This window comes from Halichoerus grypus, chromosome 5, assembly GCF_964656455.1.
Source record: "Halichoerus grypus chromosome 5, mHalGry1.hap1.1, whole genome shotgun sequence".
Classification (NCBI taxonomy): domain Eukaryota; kingdom Metazoa; phylum Chordata; class Mammalia; order Carnivora; family Phocidae; genus Halichoerus; species Halichoerus grypus.
In genome coordinates this window covers 42,010,488-42,023,968 of record NC_135716.1, presented here as the reverse complement: position 1 = coordinate 42,023,968, position 13,481 = coordinate 42,010,488, and the positions used below count along the sequence as shown (strand labels likewise).

Here is a 13,481-nt window from a genome sequence, read left to right as displayed (position 1 = left end):
ACCTAGTAACCAGGTACTTAACTTAGTGAAGAGGATAAAATACTCTAATATTAAAAGAAACATCAGTGGTAATGGAGTAGTATTGCCTATGTCCGTGTCAATTACTAAGGGCTTCCTAGGTGGCCAGTCAGCATGTGAAATATTTTATATATATTATATCATTTCATCCTTACAACAGCCCTGTGAGTTAGAGATTACTGATTCCCATCTCAAGGGAAAAAATTGTGACTTGGAGAAATTTCCATTTTAACCATGGGAAGCTGAGGCTTCGCAGATTTGCCAGAGGAAGGTTGGCGTTTGAACCCAAGTAGCCGGCCTCCGGAGCCCAGGTATCTCCATATGACGGGTGCATTCACTGAAGGACAATGATAGACAGAAATATGTCATTTCAGTTGGGAGGGGGTGCAGAGGGAGCAGTTTAAAATACCGAACCAATCAGTACACTAGAAATGAAGAGACCTGGCACCCAGACAGAGGGTAGGCAGTGAGAAATCAGAGCATGACGGGGCTGATGCACAGGGGCGTGGCTAGTGTTAAACACGGGATCCAAGGGAGGGATCAGACCACAGACTTGGGCGTGATGAACCCAGGATGGCTTGCCAGAGCAGGGCAATACTGGAGCTGAGGTTGGCAAGCTGGAGGACAGCGAGCAGTCCAATGTGATGGGAGTGACGGCGCCCCAGCTGTGGCTGATTATAAGAATGGAAAGTTCTACCATAGGTGCTCCCATTGCTGCCCCTTTGCTGTCTTCCCGGACATCAGGGAGCCAAAGGTTCGGATGTCCCCGGGAATGGGCAAACATTTTGGAAGGTGTCGCAGGAGACGCTGTATTTATCTTGCTCCTGAGGCATGCGTGTGTGTGTGTGTGTGTGTGTGTGTCCCTGCCCCCCACGCCCCCGCCCCCGTCCTCAGTCAGAGCATGGGCTCCACACTGTCACTTCCTCACCCAAACTGAAAACCGATCCCTGCCATGGGGGATGTGAAATCCCTCAAATACTTGCAAACACTTTAAATATTGGCACACTTCTTACGTGAGGGGAGATTCCCTAGCTGAAGGATAAATAAAGGATAATTGTTAACAATTATTTTTTTCAAAGTCTCCCCTCTCACAGGAAGGAAAATGTGCCCGATCCTGCTGACAGAGGAAGTGGTCCCAGATCCTGTTCTTTAAAAAAACAAAGAAAAAGAAGACTAAGTATAAAATGGTGCTTCAAAACCCCTGATTTACCTCTTTTAACTTAACACGTGAGTTAAGCAGGAGGCTGCAGGAGACCATGTTATTACTAAATTATGCTTTTATTTTCCTTTGATGTGTCTGATGCGGCTTGCTTGCACATATTGGGGTATTTAGTAAATGAACCCTGGGCCCTAGTTATTTATTTATTTACCAATTTCCGTGGCATTATCAAAAGCGAGGAGCAGCTGTGACTTCCCCAGTTCAAGCACGCAGCTGAATGTTTAAAAGGCCTGCCTTCGCCCAAGTTCCTACATACTGCAGAATTACATTCACTAATGCACGGCAAGCAGAGAAAGGGTGTCAGAGCAAAAGCTGGGCTTCCAGCTGTGGGAGGTATGTTCTCGAAAGCCTCTGGGCTTGTTGTAGACTGCTTACTGATAAGCAAATGGAAAAAGCAGCTGATTGTGGCCATTAGGAGCCTTGGACCCATGGCTATCTCCTGAATAAGTCAGAGGAAAGAACATAAAAGGGTTGCCACCTCCCCACTCCTGCCCAGAGTCTGTGCCTTCTGAGTCCAGTGAGAACCCCTCAAATGAGCTCCTCTGAACTGGCCAAGGGCTGACATCCAGGAGGGAGGCACCAACAGGGGCGTGCTGATTGTTAGAATATGGACGCACTCTTTCCAGTTGACCCTTAACCTCTTCCCTGAGCCTCACAAGCACCTGTATGCTGGCCCACCCCTTCTCCCAGAACCGCCTGGAGCCCTTCACGACTAACGGGCACCTGGCACCATGGCCTTAGCACCACAGCATGCTTCTCTGATTGGCGTTGGGGCCATCCAGATTTGTTAAACATTTTTATCACTAACGTCCTCATTGGTCTCGGTTAGGACTTCTTACAGGGATTGCAAGACAAATGTACCTTTTCCCAAATTCCTTTCAATAGCCGGCAGAATTGGTGAAAGGTTCCCGTGTGTTTAAGTTTTCCACACTGTATTAGTTGTCTATGGCTCTGTAATAAAAGACTCCAAAATCTAACGGCTGAAGACAACAACACGCGTTATGTTGCAGTTTCTGTGAGTCGGGGCTCTGGGTGAGGCTTGCTGGATGCCCGGGATCCACCTTCCACAGCACCATGCTCACTCATGGCACCAGCTGTGGTCGCCGTCTCCAAGCTCCCCTGGAGAAGAACTACTTCCAAGTTCACGTCGTCATCGGTGGGATTCTGTTGCTCACGGGCTTTTGGACAGAGGGCCTCAGCTCCTTCCTGGCTGTTGGCCAGAGGCCACCCTCCGTTCCTTGCCACACAGGCCCCTTTATAGGGCAGCTCACAACACGGCAGCTGGCTTCATCAGAGGTGGGGCGGGGGAGAGATCATTTACTCCACCCCTCCCCACTCCAGTAGGAAACACATGATTTATTGTCCATAATAGGGACACCAAATAGTCTCCTACAAATTATATCCAACTTGCCAATGAATCAGATCCCAGATACAGTAGCAAAAATGCTTTGTAATTCCATTAATCCATCCAGAAAATTGTCACTTTCTCACTGGGCCAGGGACGTGAGAGTATTGGGGCTTTTTAACTTAGAACAGACAAGAAGCTGCCATCGGAGCTGGTAATGGGAAAACAATGGGGCCACTCGTAGGAACACGGTTTTTTCTGCTATAAAGAGCTTATCATGGAACTTTCTTCTCCCTATTTATTCCACCCCACTCCTTCTTTCCCCCTTCCTAGCAAAACCCAAGCACACATTATCCACTTCATGCACTGCCCCATGCCTTCCCAGGGAGCGAGAAATTGGAAATGAAACACACTACATGCTGATTGGTTTTAATCACCTGGAACAGATGGTGCAGAAAGTGGCAGGTAAGTGCAATTTCGAATTTCCTTCGGATGTTTCTTAAAATGCAGAAACAACAAAGAAATTAAATGGACTGTCAAATGTCAGTGTCAGTTCTGGCTTTGAACAGCCAGGCTTCACCATGTCTACACATAACCCTAATACTATCTAAATCTATTTTTCCACTTCTCTGTTAATTAACTAACATTTGATGGGCTAAACGGAAGAAGATATACATAGAAACAAAGCAAACACGTTTTACTCCTTGGCTCTGGGAGTATGGAAGGGAGCCCAGTAAATGCATGTGAGCCCAGCTCACCTGAGCTCTGCACTAGAACAGGTAATTGCAATAAATCATCCTTTGCCCCGTGATCCCAGCCTAGTGAAGATTAATGGCAGTAGACACTAAAGCTGCCAACTTGGAAGATTTCCGTGGTGGTGGAGAGGAGGCTATGCGTAAGGAATGTGTGATAAAATGCTATGCTGGGACCATAATAAACGGGCTGGAAGGGAGCCGAGGTCCTCCTCTGTAATGCAGAGACATTAAGACCTGTCTGATTGTGATGACAGACAGGTATTTGACTGAGCACACTGGCAGCTATAAAAAAAATAGCTAAAAGCTAATGTCAAGATGTGATGTAGGCCTGCCACCTGCCATCAGGAGTAATTATGGCTCTGACCACGCGCTCGTAGGGAGGGCAGAGGAAACAATATTGTATCTGCCCGCAACGAATCGGCTACGTTTGATTTGTGGCGCCGATGGCATGACGGGCCCCACTGTCACCCTCCTTGACGAAGCAACACAGCCAGACACCGGGAACTGTCCTCACTGAAGGGGACTTGCTTTCATTCACTCCAGTGAGGAGGAAGCCAGTGAAGAGAGGGCAAGATGGCCTGGAGAGACTGACTGATACTGTATCCTCAAAGAAAAGACCAAGTTGGACAGGTAACTAGAGACACGAACATCAGTCCGGGAGCCCTTTCAGAAACGTGCGTTTCAAGAGACCTGCAAGGCACAGGCCAGACACGTTTCAGAAAGCTGTCTGCTGTGGACACAGAAACAAACCTTACCACGTGGATGTCAACATGCTCCCAGGCATGGAGAGAGTGCCTGCCATCACACAGGCTTTCAACCTTGGCGTGCTGGAGGAGAGCCAAGAAGAGGAGTTGAGAGCTGTGTAGGACGGGGTCCTCTGTGAATCCGCTAGGGCTGCCGTAACAAAGTACCACGCACTGGGTGGCCTAAGTCACGAAACTGTCTTATCCCACAGTTTTGGAGGCTCGAGGTCTGAAATCAAGGTGTTAGTGGGGTTGGTCCTTCTACAGGCTGTGAGGGAAGGCTCTGCTCCGGGCCCCTCTGCTCAGCCTGCACATGACCACCTCCATGTATACGTGGCGTTCTCCCTGTATACTAGTCTCTCTTCAAATGTCCCCCTTTTTTAAGGGACATCGGTCATACTGGATTACAGCCCACTCTAATGACCTCATTCTAACTTGATTATCTCCACAAAGACCCTATCTTCAAATAAGGCCACATTTGAAGGCACTGGGGATTAGGACTTGAGTATATGAACGTGAGGGGAACACAGTCCAACCTATAATAGACCCCTAGAGGAAGAATCCACCTAGCTAAGCAAATATGGGAATAAAAAATTCTCATCGGTCTGCAGGGAAATGACCAGGTGTTGCGGCTGAGGTCAGGTCAGTGAGATCTGGCATGAGACAAAGACTACAGACACGTGGGCAGATGTGGGCATGACGTCTGTAAGTATGAGGATACAGGCAAGGCCAGGCATGAGGGGACACAAACCACTAGCGGAGCTCCAGGGAAAGCAGGCCACAGAATGAGGGGCCACCAACTGAGAAGACAGACTTTGGGTCCCTGATAGCATCAGTGGATAACCTAGAGCTGAGCTCTGAAGTAAAACAGAAAGACACAGGGATCTTTTTTGATGAAGATGAGAGCATTTTAATGCCTTTTGGTTTGGCCTGGCTCAGATCTTCTGCAGTCAATCTCTTAAAGGATAGGGTTGGTCATACAGACCCCGACTCTGCATGGGGGAGCACATCCTTAACTACCCAGAGTCTATACGGTTCGTGCCTCTGGGGGTTGGGCATTTTACTAGGAGGACCTAATCCTCCATGAACTAGGTAGGAAGTTCCTTCAAAATCCTCACAATTCACTTCATGGAGGTATATGTCCTCTGGACCTTCAAGCAGAAGGCAGAAGACTGATACGTGGATTCTTGGCCAGATTTTGAGAGTACCATTATGAATTAGGGCTGATATCACCAAAGAAACATCTGACACTGTTACTCTAGGGATAATATAGATAAATTACAAGAGGGGGGTAGGGAGAAGAGGAGAACAAAGAGGCCAACTTTCCAATGAAAGGACAGAAAATACAATCACCTCGTAGGTCTATCTCCTCCCATCCCTAGTAACTAAATTTGAATAAAATATTAGATTTTCAGTTACTTTATCTGAAACGTTGTGTTGATAACTCACTAGGAAAAAGGAAGTATACATACAGTATCTCACCTTCAAGCTCTGACTTCTCAACAGTTTTCCAGGTAAGGAAATTATGTCAAAGCAATTGTTTTCAGAAAATGAATGGTCCAGTTTTCATTAACTTGTGATTTTTAACATGTCCTTTAGGACTTAAAAGTTTTAATGCTGTCTCTTCCCAAAGGTGTTTTTGGGGTTTGAAGATGACATTTGAGCTTAAATCATTTCAGCTGTTAAATATTAAAGAGAAATATACAATTTCTGCTTTTGATATAAAACATTCTTTTCAATAGTTCAAGTAACTAAAATGTCTAAATTTGAAACCTGGAAGCTTGCTTGTCTATGGTACTCCATGGAAAAGAAATTCTACTCAAGTTGGAAAGTATCAGAGTGGACATTTTTATGATTGCAAGTATTACAAGGGGAACAACTGAGCATGTATCAAGAATTTCTCTAAATTTCATATATTTTCTACTCACAGATAGATTCAGGGTATGCATGTGGCCTGCAACCAAGCTTTTATTTCTTTGAACAGGAAATTTAAAAAAAAAAAACCTCTTGATATAAGTCCCCCAAATAAATTCTCATCTATGTTTTAATTCAACTACTGCTACTTTTTAAATTTTTTTTAAATTTTTATATAATTTTTTATTTAAATTCAATTAATTAACATATAATGTATTATTTGTTTCAGGGGTACAGGTCTGTGATTCATCAGTCTTATATAATACCCAATGCTCATTACAATACGTACCCTCCCCAGTGTCCATCACCCAGTCACCCCATCCCTCCACCCCCCTCCCCTCCAGCAACCCTCAGTTTGTTTCCTATGATTAAGAGTCTCTTATGATTTGTCTCCCTCTCTGGTTTCGTCTTGTTTCATTTTTTCCTCTTTTCCCCTATGATCCTCTGCCTTGTTTCTTAAATTCCATGTATCAGTGAGATCATATGATAATTGTCTTTCTCCGATTGACTTATTTTGCTTAGCGTAACACCCTCTAATTCCATCCATGTTGTTGCAAATGGCAAGATTTCACTTTTTATGGTTGTGTAGTATTCCATGGTGTGTGTGTGTGTGTGTGTGTGTGTGTGTGTGTGTGTGTTTCTTCTTTATCCATTCATCTATCGATGGACATCTGGGCTCTTTCCATAGTTTGTTTATTGTGGACATTGCTGTTATAAACATTGGGGTGCACGTACCCCTTCGGATCACTACCTTTGTATCTTTGGGGTAAATACCCAGTAGTGCAATTACTGGGTCATAGGATAGCTCTATTTTCAACTTTTTGAGGAACCTCCATACTGTTTCCCGGAGTGGCTGCACCAGCTTGCATTCCCACCAACAGTGTAGAAGAGTTCCCCTTTCTCCACATCCTCGCCAACATCTGTAGTTTCCTGACTTATTAATTTTAGCCATTCTGACTGGTGTGAGGTAGTATCTCATTGAGGTTTTGATTTGGATTTCCCTGATGCTGAGTGATGTTGAGCATTTTTTCATGTGTCTGTTGGCCATTTGTATGCCTTCTTTGGAGAAATGTCTGTTCATGTCTTCTGCCCATTTCTTGATTGGATTATTTGTTCTTCGGGTGTATGGCTACTAACTTTTTTTTTTTACTGCTACTAACTTTTAATTGTTATGTATTAAGCACCTTCTATGAACTTAATAAGCTTAGAAAGCATATTGATAAGCTTAATAAATACTGTTACATAACATCATTTCAAGTTTTCTTTACAATCACCCTACAAGATAGATAGTATTATTCCCAATTAGAAGATATGAAGTGAGGCTCAGAGAAGTCATATAGCCTGAGGGGGGCCTCACAGGGAAGCCACCTGTGCAGTCACAAAGGGCCCAACACTGAAAAGGACCCCATGCTTGGTTTAATGATCTGATGCCATTATATTAAAATGTTTACCAAGTTTTGAAAAACCACTCATTTTGCACTGGGCCCCATAAATGATATAGCTGTACTTGACCAATGTCCCACAGGTCTTAGGGGAGTGAAATCAGGATTCAAAACCAAGTCAGGGGGCGCCTGGGTGGCTCAGCCATTAAGCGTCTGCCTTCGGCTCAGGTCATGATCCCAGGGTCCTGGGATCGAGCCCCACATCGGGCTCCCTGCTCGGCGGGGAGCCTGCTTCTCCCTCTCCCACTCCCCCTGCTTCTGTTCCTGCTCTCGCTAACTCTCTCTCTGTCAAATAAATAAATAAATAAAATCTCTAAAAAAAAAAAAAAAACAAGTCAGCATGATGCCAGAACATTCCACCATTCTGTTTTTATCTTGCTGGATTACATTTTCTTATCATTATCCTTTTTCCAAGAAGGTCTTAACAGGGATAGCGTGATTTTTTTTAGAAATAAAGACTTCATTCATATGCATAAAACAACTTCAGTATTGAGTTAAAAGTGTTACAACAAATTATATTTTCTATAGATGCCCACAACAGTATCTCCTATTCCTCATGTTCTGCAGCATGACCTTGCTATTTCCCCATCATGGAGTGGAATCTAAATCCCTTCCCCTTCCCCTAATTCCCTTCCCCTTAGGTTGTCCTTTCTGACTTGCCTTTGACCAATATAAAGCAGCAAAGGTAGCAAAGGGCAAGATCAGAAAGAGACTTGCAGCTGCTCTCTCTTGGAATGCTAGCTCTTAGGATGCTTCTTTTGGGAGCCCAACACTCATGACTGCGAGAAGCTCAAGCCACATGTAGGTACTCCAGTGGACAATCCCAGCTAAACTCCCAGTCAATGGCCATCATCAACTGCCAAGTGAGTGAGTCAAGCTGGTCAATCCTTTAGAGGGGAGAAACTCAAGAGCAAACCATCCAGTCGATGCTGTGTAGGATAGGGTCCTCTGTTAGTCACAGCCAACCTACAGAACTATGACAGAAAATACTAAGTTATCCTAAGCCACTACATTTAGGAATAGTTGGTACATACATTAGATAACCAGAACCAGTATTAAGACACTCAAATGATTTGATTCCTGATTTGCTGTTTTTAAACTTACTGAACTCTTTTGTCCTGACTCAAGAGTAACCAGTCTGTGTACAACTGGTCAGGTGATTGAACAACAGAAGTTATTTTAACTCCTTCAAGCCAGTAAAGTTCCATTCAGATGTTACTAACCTAATACTACATTAATGTGTTTATAGCCAACCTGTCATATGAAGGAGCAAATGCACTTCTAAAGGCTCCTAATACAGTCTTCGCACAACACAATCTGGGAAGAAATGTTCTACCAGTAAAACGAGTTAAGTTCTAGTTCTCCAAAATTAACTTACCAACATCACCCATCTAAGAGCTGACCCTCACAATTTCATTTCTCTAGACTCATACTAAGAATTAAGATGTCTCGGTATCATATGACCTCACTGATATGAGGAATTCTTAATCTCAGGAAACAAACTGAGGGTTGCTGGAGTGGGGGGCGGTGGGAGGGATGGGGTGGCTGGGTGATAGACATTGGGGAGGGTATGTGCTATGGTGAGCGCTGTGAATTGTGCAAGACTGTTGAATCACAGATCTGTACCTCTGAAACAAATAATGCAATATATGTTAAAAAAAAAAAAAAGAAGATAGCAGGAGTGGAAGAATGAAGGGGGGAAATCGGAGGGGGAGACAAACCATGAGAGACGATGAACTCTGAAATACAAACTGAGGGTTCTGGAGGGGAGGGGGGTGGGAGGATGGGTTGGCCTGGTGATGGGTATTAAGGAGGGCATGTTCTGCATGAAGCACTGGGTGTTATGCACAAACAATGAATCATGGAACACTACATCAAAAACTAATGATGTAACGTATGGTGATTAACATAACAATAAAAAATCTTTAAAAAAGAAAAAAAAAGAATTAAGATGTCTCTTCAAACTCTAGTTAGTCTTCAAAAAAGCAACAATGTATGTGTCTACACAACTATATTCATGCATCTGTCCACCCTAAAGAGTGTTTCCATAGAGAAGCTAACAGCAGAAAACTGACCAATGGGTGATAAGGCACACAATCAATTATTAGGTATTAATATTATTTTTCCTCTGCTGTTCTAGAATTGTCACTCAGCAAACAAGTAGCAAATCTGCAAAAGATATTAAAATAACCACTTCCCATCTTTCCTAACTCCACAAATTACCCTTTGAACCACACACACATGCACACATTTGTACACAAAAGAGTACTGTGTGCATGGTATCTGAGATAGGGTCAGGCTCAATGAAATATGTAGTGAAAAGTGAAAAACAAAAAAATCATTAGTGCTTCAAAATGGGGGAAAAAATCCTTAGAAAATAATCTGATCATTTACCAAAAAGTTTTCCTGATGTTCTATAACACAAAATAAATGAAACCAATCTGTAAACTCTGGTAAATTTTATCACCTCTCCTATGTCTTATGTCTGCCTACCCTGTTTCTCTCAATTATCAAAAGTTACACATTGGCCTTCTGGTAGAGCAAGCTTTGTTTTGGTTATGTCTTGTGAGGTTATATTATGTTCTGTGTTGAAAAATCATTAGAGCTCATCATTCTAGTCTATTCCTTCCCTCTGTAGCCACCTTTATAAAATATTCCCCTTAGAAGGTATCTAGCCTCTACCAAGCTAAATTATTTTCATATTTCACACATTCTCATTCCCTCTCTCACCCTCTCTCCCTCCCTCCTTCTCTCCCTTTCTCTCTCACACACAAACACAGACACACACACACATGCACACTTCACAAAGAAGCTTTCAATGCATTTTCTGTACATTTCTAGTCTCTTACCGTCAATGGGAATTTGTGTCTGGAATTAGGACCATTCACCATGAATTCACAAACAGCTTACACGTTCTCTAAGTCAGCAACTATCAGATCTGTTGCAGAAATCCTACCAGACATGATTTCTGGAGGACAGCCAAGAGGACTGAGAATCTGTTGCAAGTTAGCCAGACTGTTTCCATTGAGCACATCTGACTCTGCTAACATTTAAGATCATGTATCTCCCTAACCCAAAGCCTGTGACTTGCCAGCAGGAATAAATAGTACAGCACAGGCCCTGAGCCTGGGCCCAAGGGTTATGGTTTCTGAACAGAATCAAATCATGGACTTGGACTTTCCTTCCTCCTAAGGGATAAAGATGATTCAGGCTGAAGCAGCTGAGAAATATGGAAGTCATTAGCAAGCGAAACTGTACACAACAACCAAAGTATTAAGACCTCTCAGTAGACAAAATGACCAGCATTTCTGATCCCCTCCCAAGCTCCCCAAACTAAGACACACGGCTAAGAAGACTCTGAGCCATCCCCTGATCCAATTCTCTTATTCTGTAGGTCAGAAGGAGAGTACTCAAGATTACACAGTGACTTGCAACCCAGCAAAAACCAGACCCACACACTTCTTCCTCTTCTCCAGTGATTTTTCCACCACTAAATGCTGGTCCCCTCCCGCTTCTTGCTGCTTCCCAAAGCACCACTTCCTGGCCTTGCTTCCCTGCCGTCTTGGATTCCACCCACAACCTAATTCCAGGGGAGAGAATGACCTTATAATCTGGGTCTTCCATAGGTTCTCTGTGTTAAAATCGGGGCAAAAGGGGGCTATATTCTGTTTTTCCTCCTGTCTTCTGTTCTTCCCTGACCATTTTGCCTCATAATGCCGTTTTACCATTAGTAAAGGCTGCTATATTCCTAACAGCCTTCCAATTAATTGATGAGTACAGAAAGGAGGATTTATCAGCCCACCGATCTCTAGGGATCATCTGTTCTTCTTCCTGGAGTAGGATCTACCCCTCCCCAAAAAGGGACCCCCCAGACATGCATATGGACAGTTCATTGGTTGCCACTATGACTGGAGTACACTGACAGCATTTTGTGGGTGGAACCAGGGATGCTGGGCTCCCAGCAATGCCCCAGATGTGTCCCTACAGCAAGTCATCCAGCCCAAACTGTCAACAGCACTCCCCTCAGGCAACAGCGATCCATGGAGCCAGCTGGCTAAGGAAAAATCTCTTCTTCCTCTGTGCTGCATACCTGGGTCACCCTGGGGAGGCAGGGAGGAGTGGGGAAAGCATCAGACTCTGGGTAAAGAGCAAAGGTTCCCAACACAGCTGACCCAGGGATAACCTGGACAAGTCATGTTTCTGAGTCTGTGTTTTCATCATAAAATAAGGAGAAAACATCTAATTCCTAGAGTGATCGTAAGGACTAAATGACAATGTACATAAAATTGTTAAACACCTCTTAGTGCAGAAATGGAGAGGACTTTATTCACCAGATTGCCAAAGACAGAAAAACAGTGAAGGAGAACGCCTGCTGCTTCATGGGGAAGCTGCAAGAAGGGTATCCCAGCGGAGGCTCAAATTTGGACTTTCAGAAGATCCAGGGAGTGTGTATGTATGATTTGGGTGTCTGGGGCTAGGTAGCAGTGGAAGGGGAAAGTGAGTTTGAGGGCCAACCCCCAGCAGGATACTAGCAAAATACCGTTAGCTGTGCAATGGGCCCTGAAAACCTTTGGAAAAAGTACTAGAGAAACACGGCATTGTGAGGTTAGATGTTTTGTGGAAACTTGCAGCGGGTAGATTTTGCCTCAAAACAGCTCAGAAACAGAACTGGTGTGGAGTCAGAAGGAGAAAGGTTGAGGTCAGGAAAGATATTAACCAGGATGTAGAGCTGGTGATCCCAACCCAGTTTATCTGAATTTCAAAGGTATAGAGAAATGGCAGGTTACAGTGGGATCAAGCAGATACCGAAAACAATTTTTTAAAATTTGAATTAAACCTCAACTCTCCCATCCCCCACCCCTCTCTGCCACAGAGCCTCGAACTTATAATTGACCAGTATTTATCAAGAACTTAACCATGGGAAAAAAAAGCAGGGACTAGAAAGAAGTTGACAATGCATTCATACCTTCAGGTATTGTGGGTTTAAAGCATGGGCTTTGGGGTCAAATATACCACACCTGCCTGCAATCCAGACCTCTCATTGTCTTGCAGCCTCATCTTGGGCCTGTCACTTTAACTCTAGATTCCCACTATGTTCGTCTGTAAAATGGCAGCAAACCGTAGTGCCTACTTCAGAGGTACATGTTGAGAAGGACCTAAGAAAATCCATGTAAATGTGCACTATTGTTAATGGTATTTCATGGGGCATGTGACTCAATAAATGTTCACTAAAGTAAATGGAACTCAAGTGAATTGAAACTTCTCTGTGTTTGTCCCTTTCCAGTTACTGCAGCTGCATACTGCAGTTACCTCGGATGGAATTAAGTCAGAATAGATCAGGAGACACAGAAGCCTGCTTTTGCAAGCCCATTGATTCCTCCAGTTTTTACTGCAATCCCAACACAGCGTTTTTGGGGACTAAGGAACAGGATCCCATTAACAGAATTTTTTGCAATCATGTAAATTTACAGAACCATACTCTTCTCAAGCTACTGAAAACAGCCTCTTCCCTGAGAATTGAGACTCGCTGCTTCCAGAATCCTGCCAGTGTCTGCCATAACATGAGTTCTGCATTAATGTGTGTAAAAAGGAGACTGTAAATGGAGACTCTAGCTATTAAGATACTGATGCTGATGAACCTGCTTCCCAAAGTTTATGTGTAGAAATACTTCCGTCCTATTTTGAAGCAAGTATGACAGACAAGTCTGAATAACATGATCCAACAGTTTATGGGATTCAGTATGTGATAATATGACCTTACAAGGCTCCTCCTTCCTCTAATGCACAGAATTGGGCCATTGTGCATGAATCCAGCCGTTCGATTATTTTATATGAACACAGACATGTTCTCTATGCATGATGAGAATAAAACACTGAAGAAAAGCCTTGGCATCTAATCAAATAATGTTCTCTCAGCCCATTTCTACTTACCTGGAGGCTCCATCAATGGTGCTGTCCTAATGAGAACATCATTTGAGGGAGATGACTAGTAACCTGTAAACAAGGCACTAAAACGTCGCCCATGCTTAGCCATGAGGCAACATC

At 43.7% G+C, this 13,481-nt stretch overlaps 1 protein-coding gene across 1 annotated transcript in view; it reads right to left on the bottom strand.

The window, feature by feature from the left end:
* LOC118518598 (uncharacterized) overlaps positions 1-13,481 on the bottom strand; it is a 284,505-nt gene that overhangs the window by 73,344 nt on the left and 197,680 nt on the right. The window lies entirely within an intron of this gene.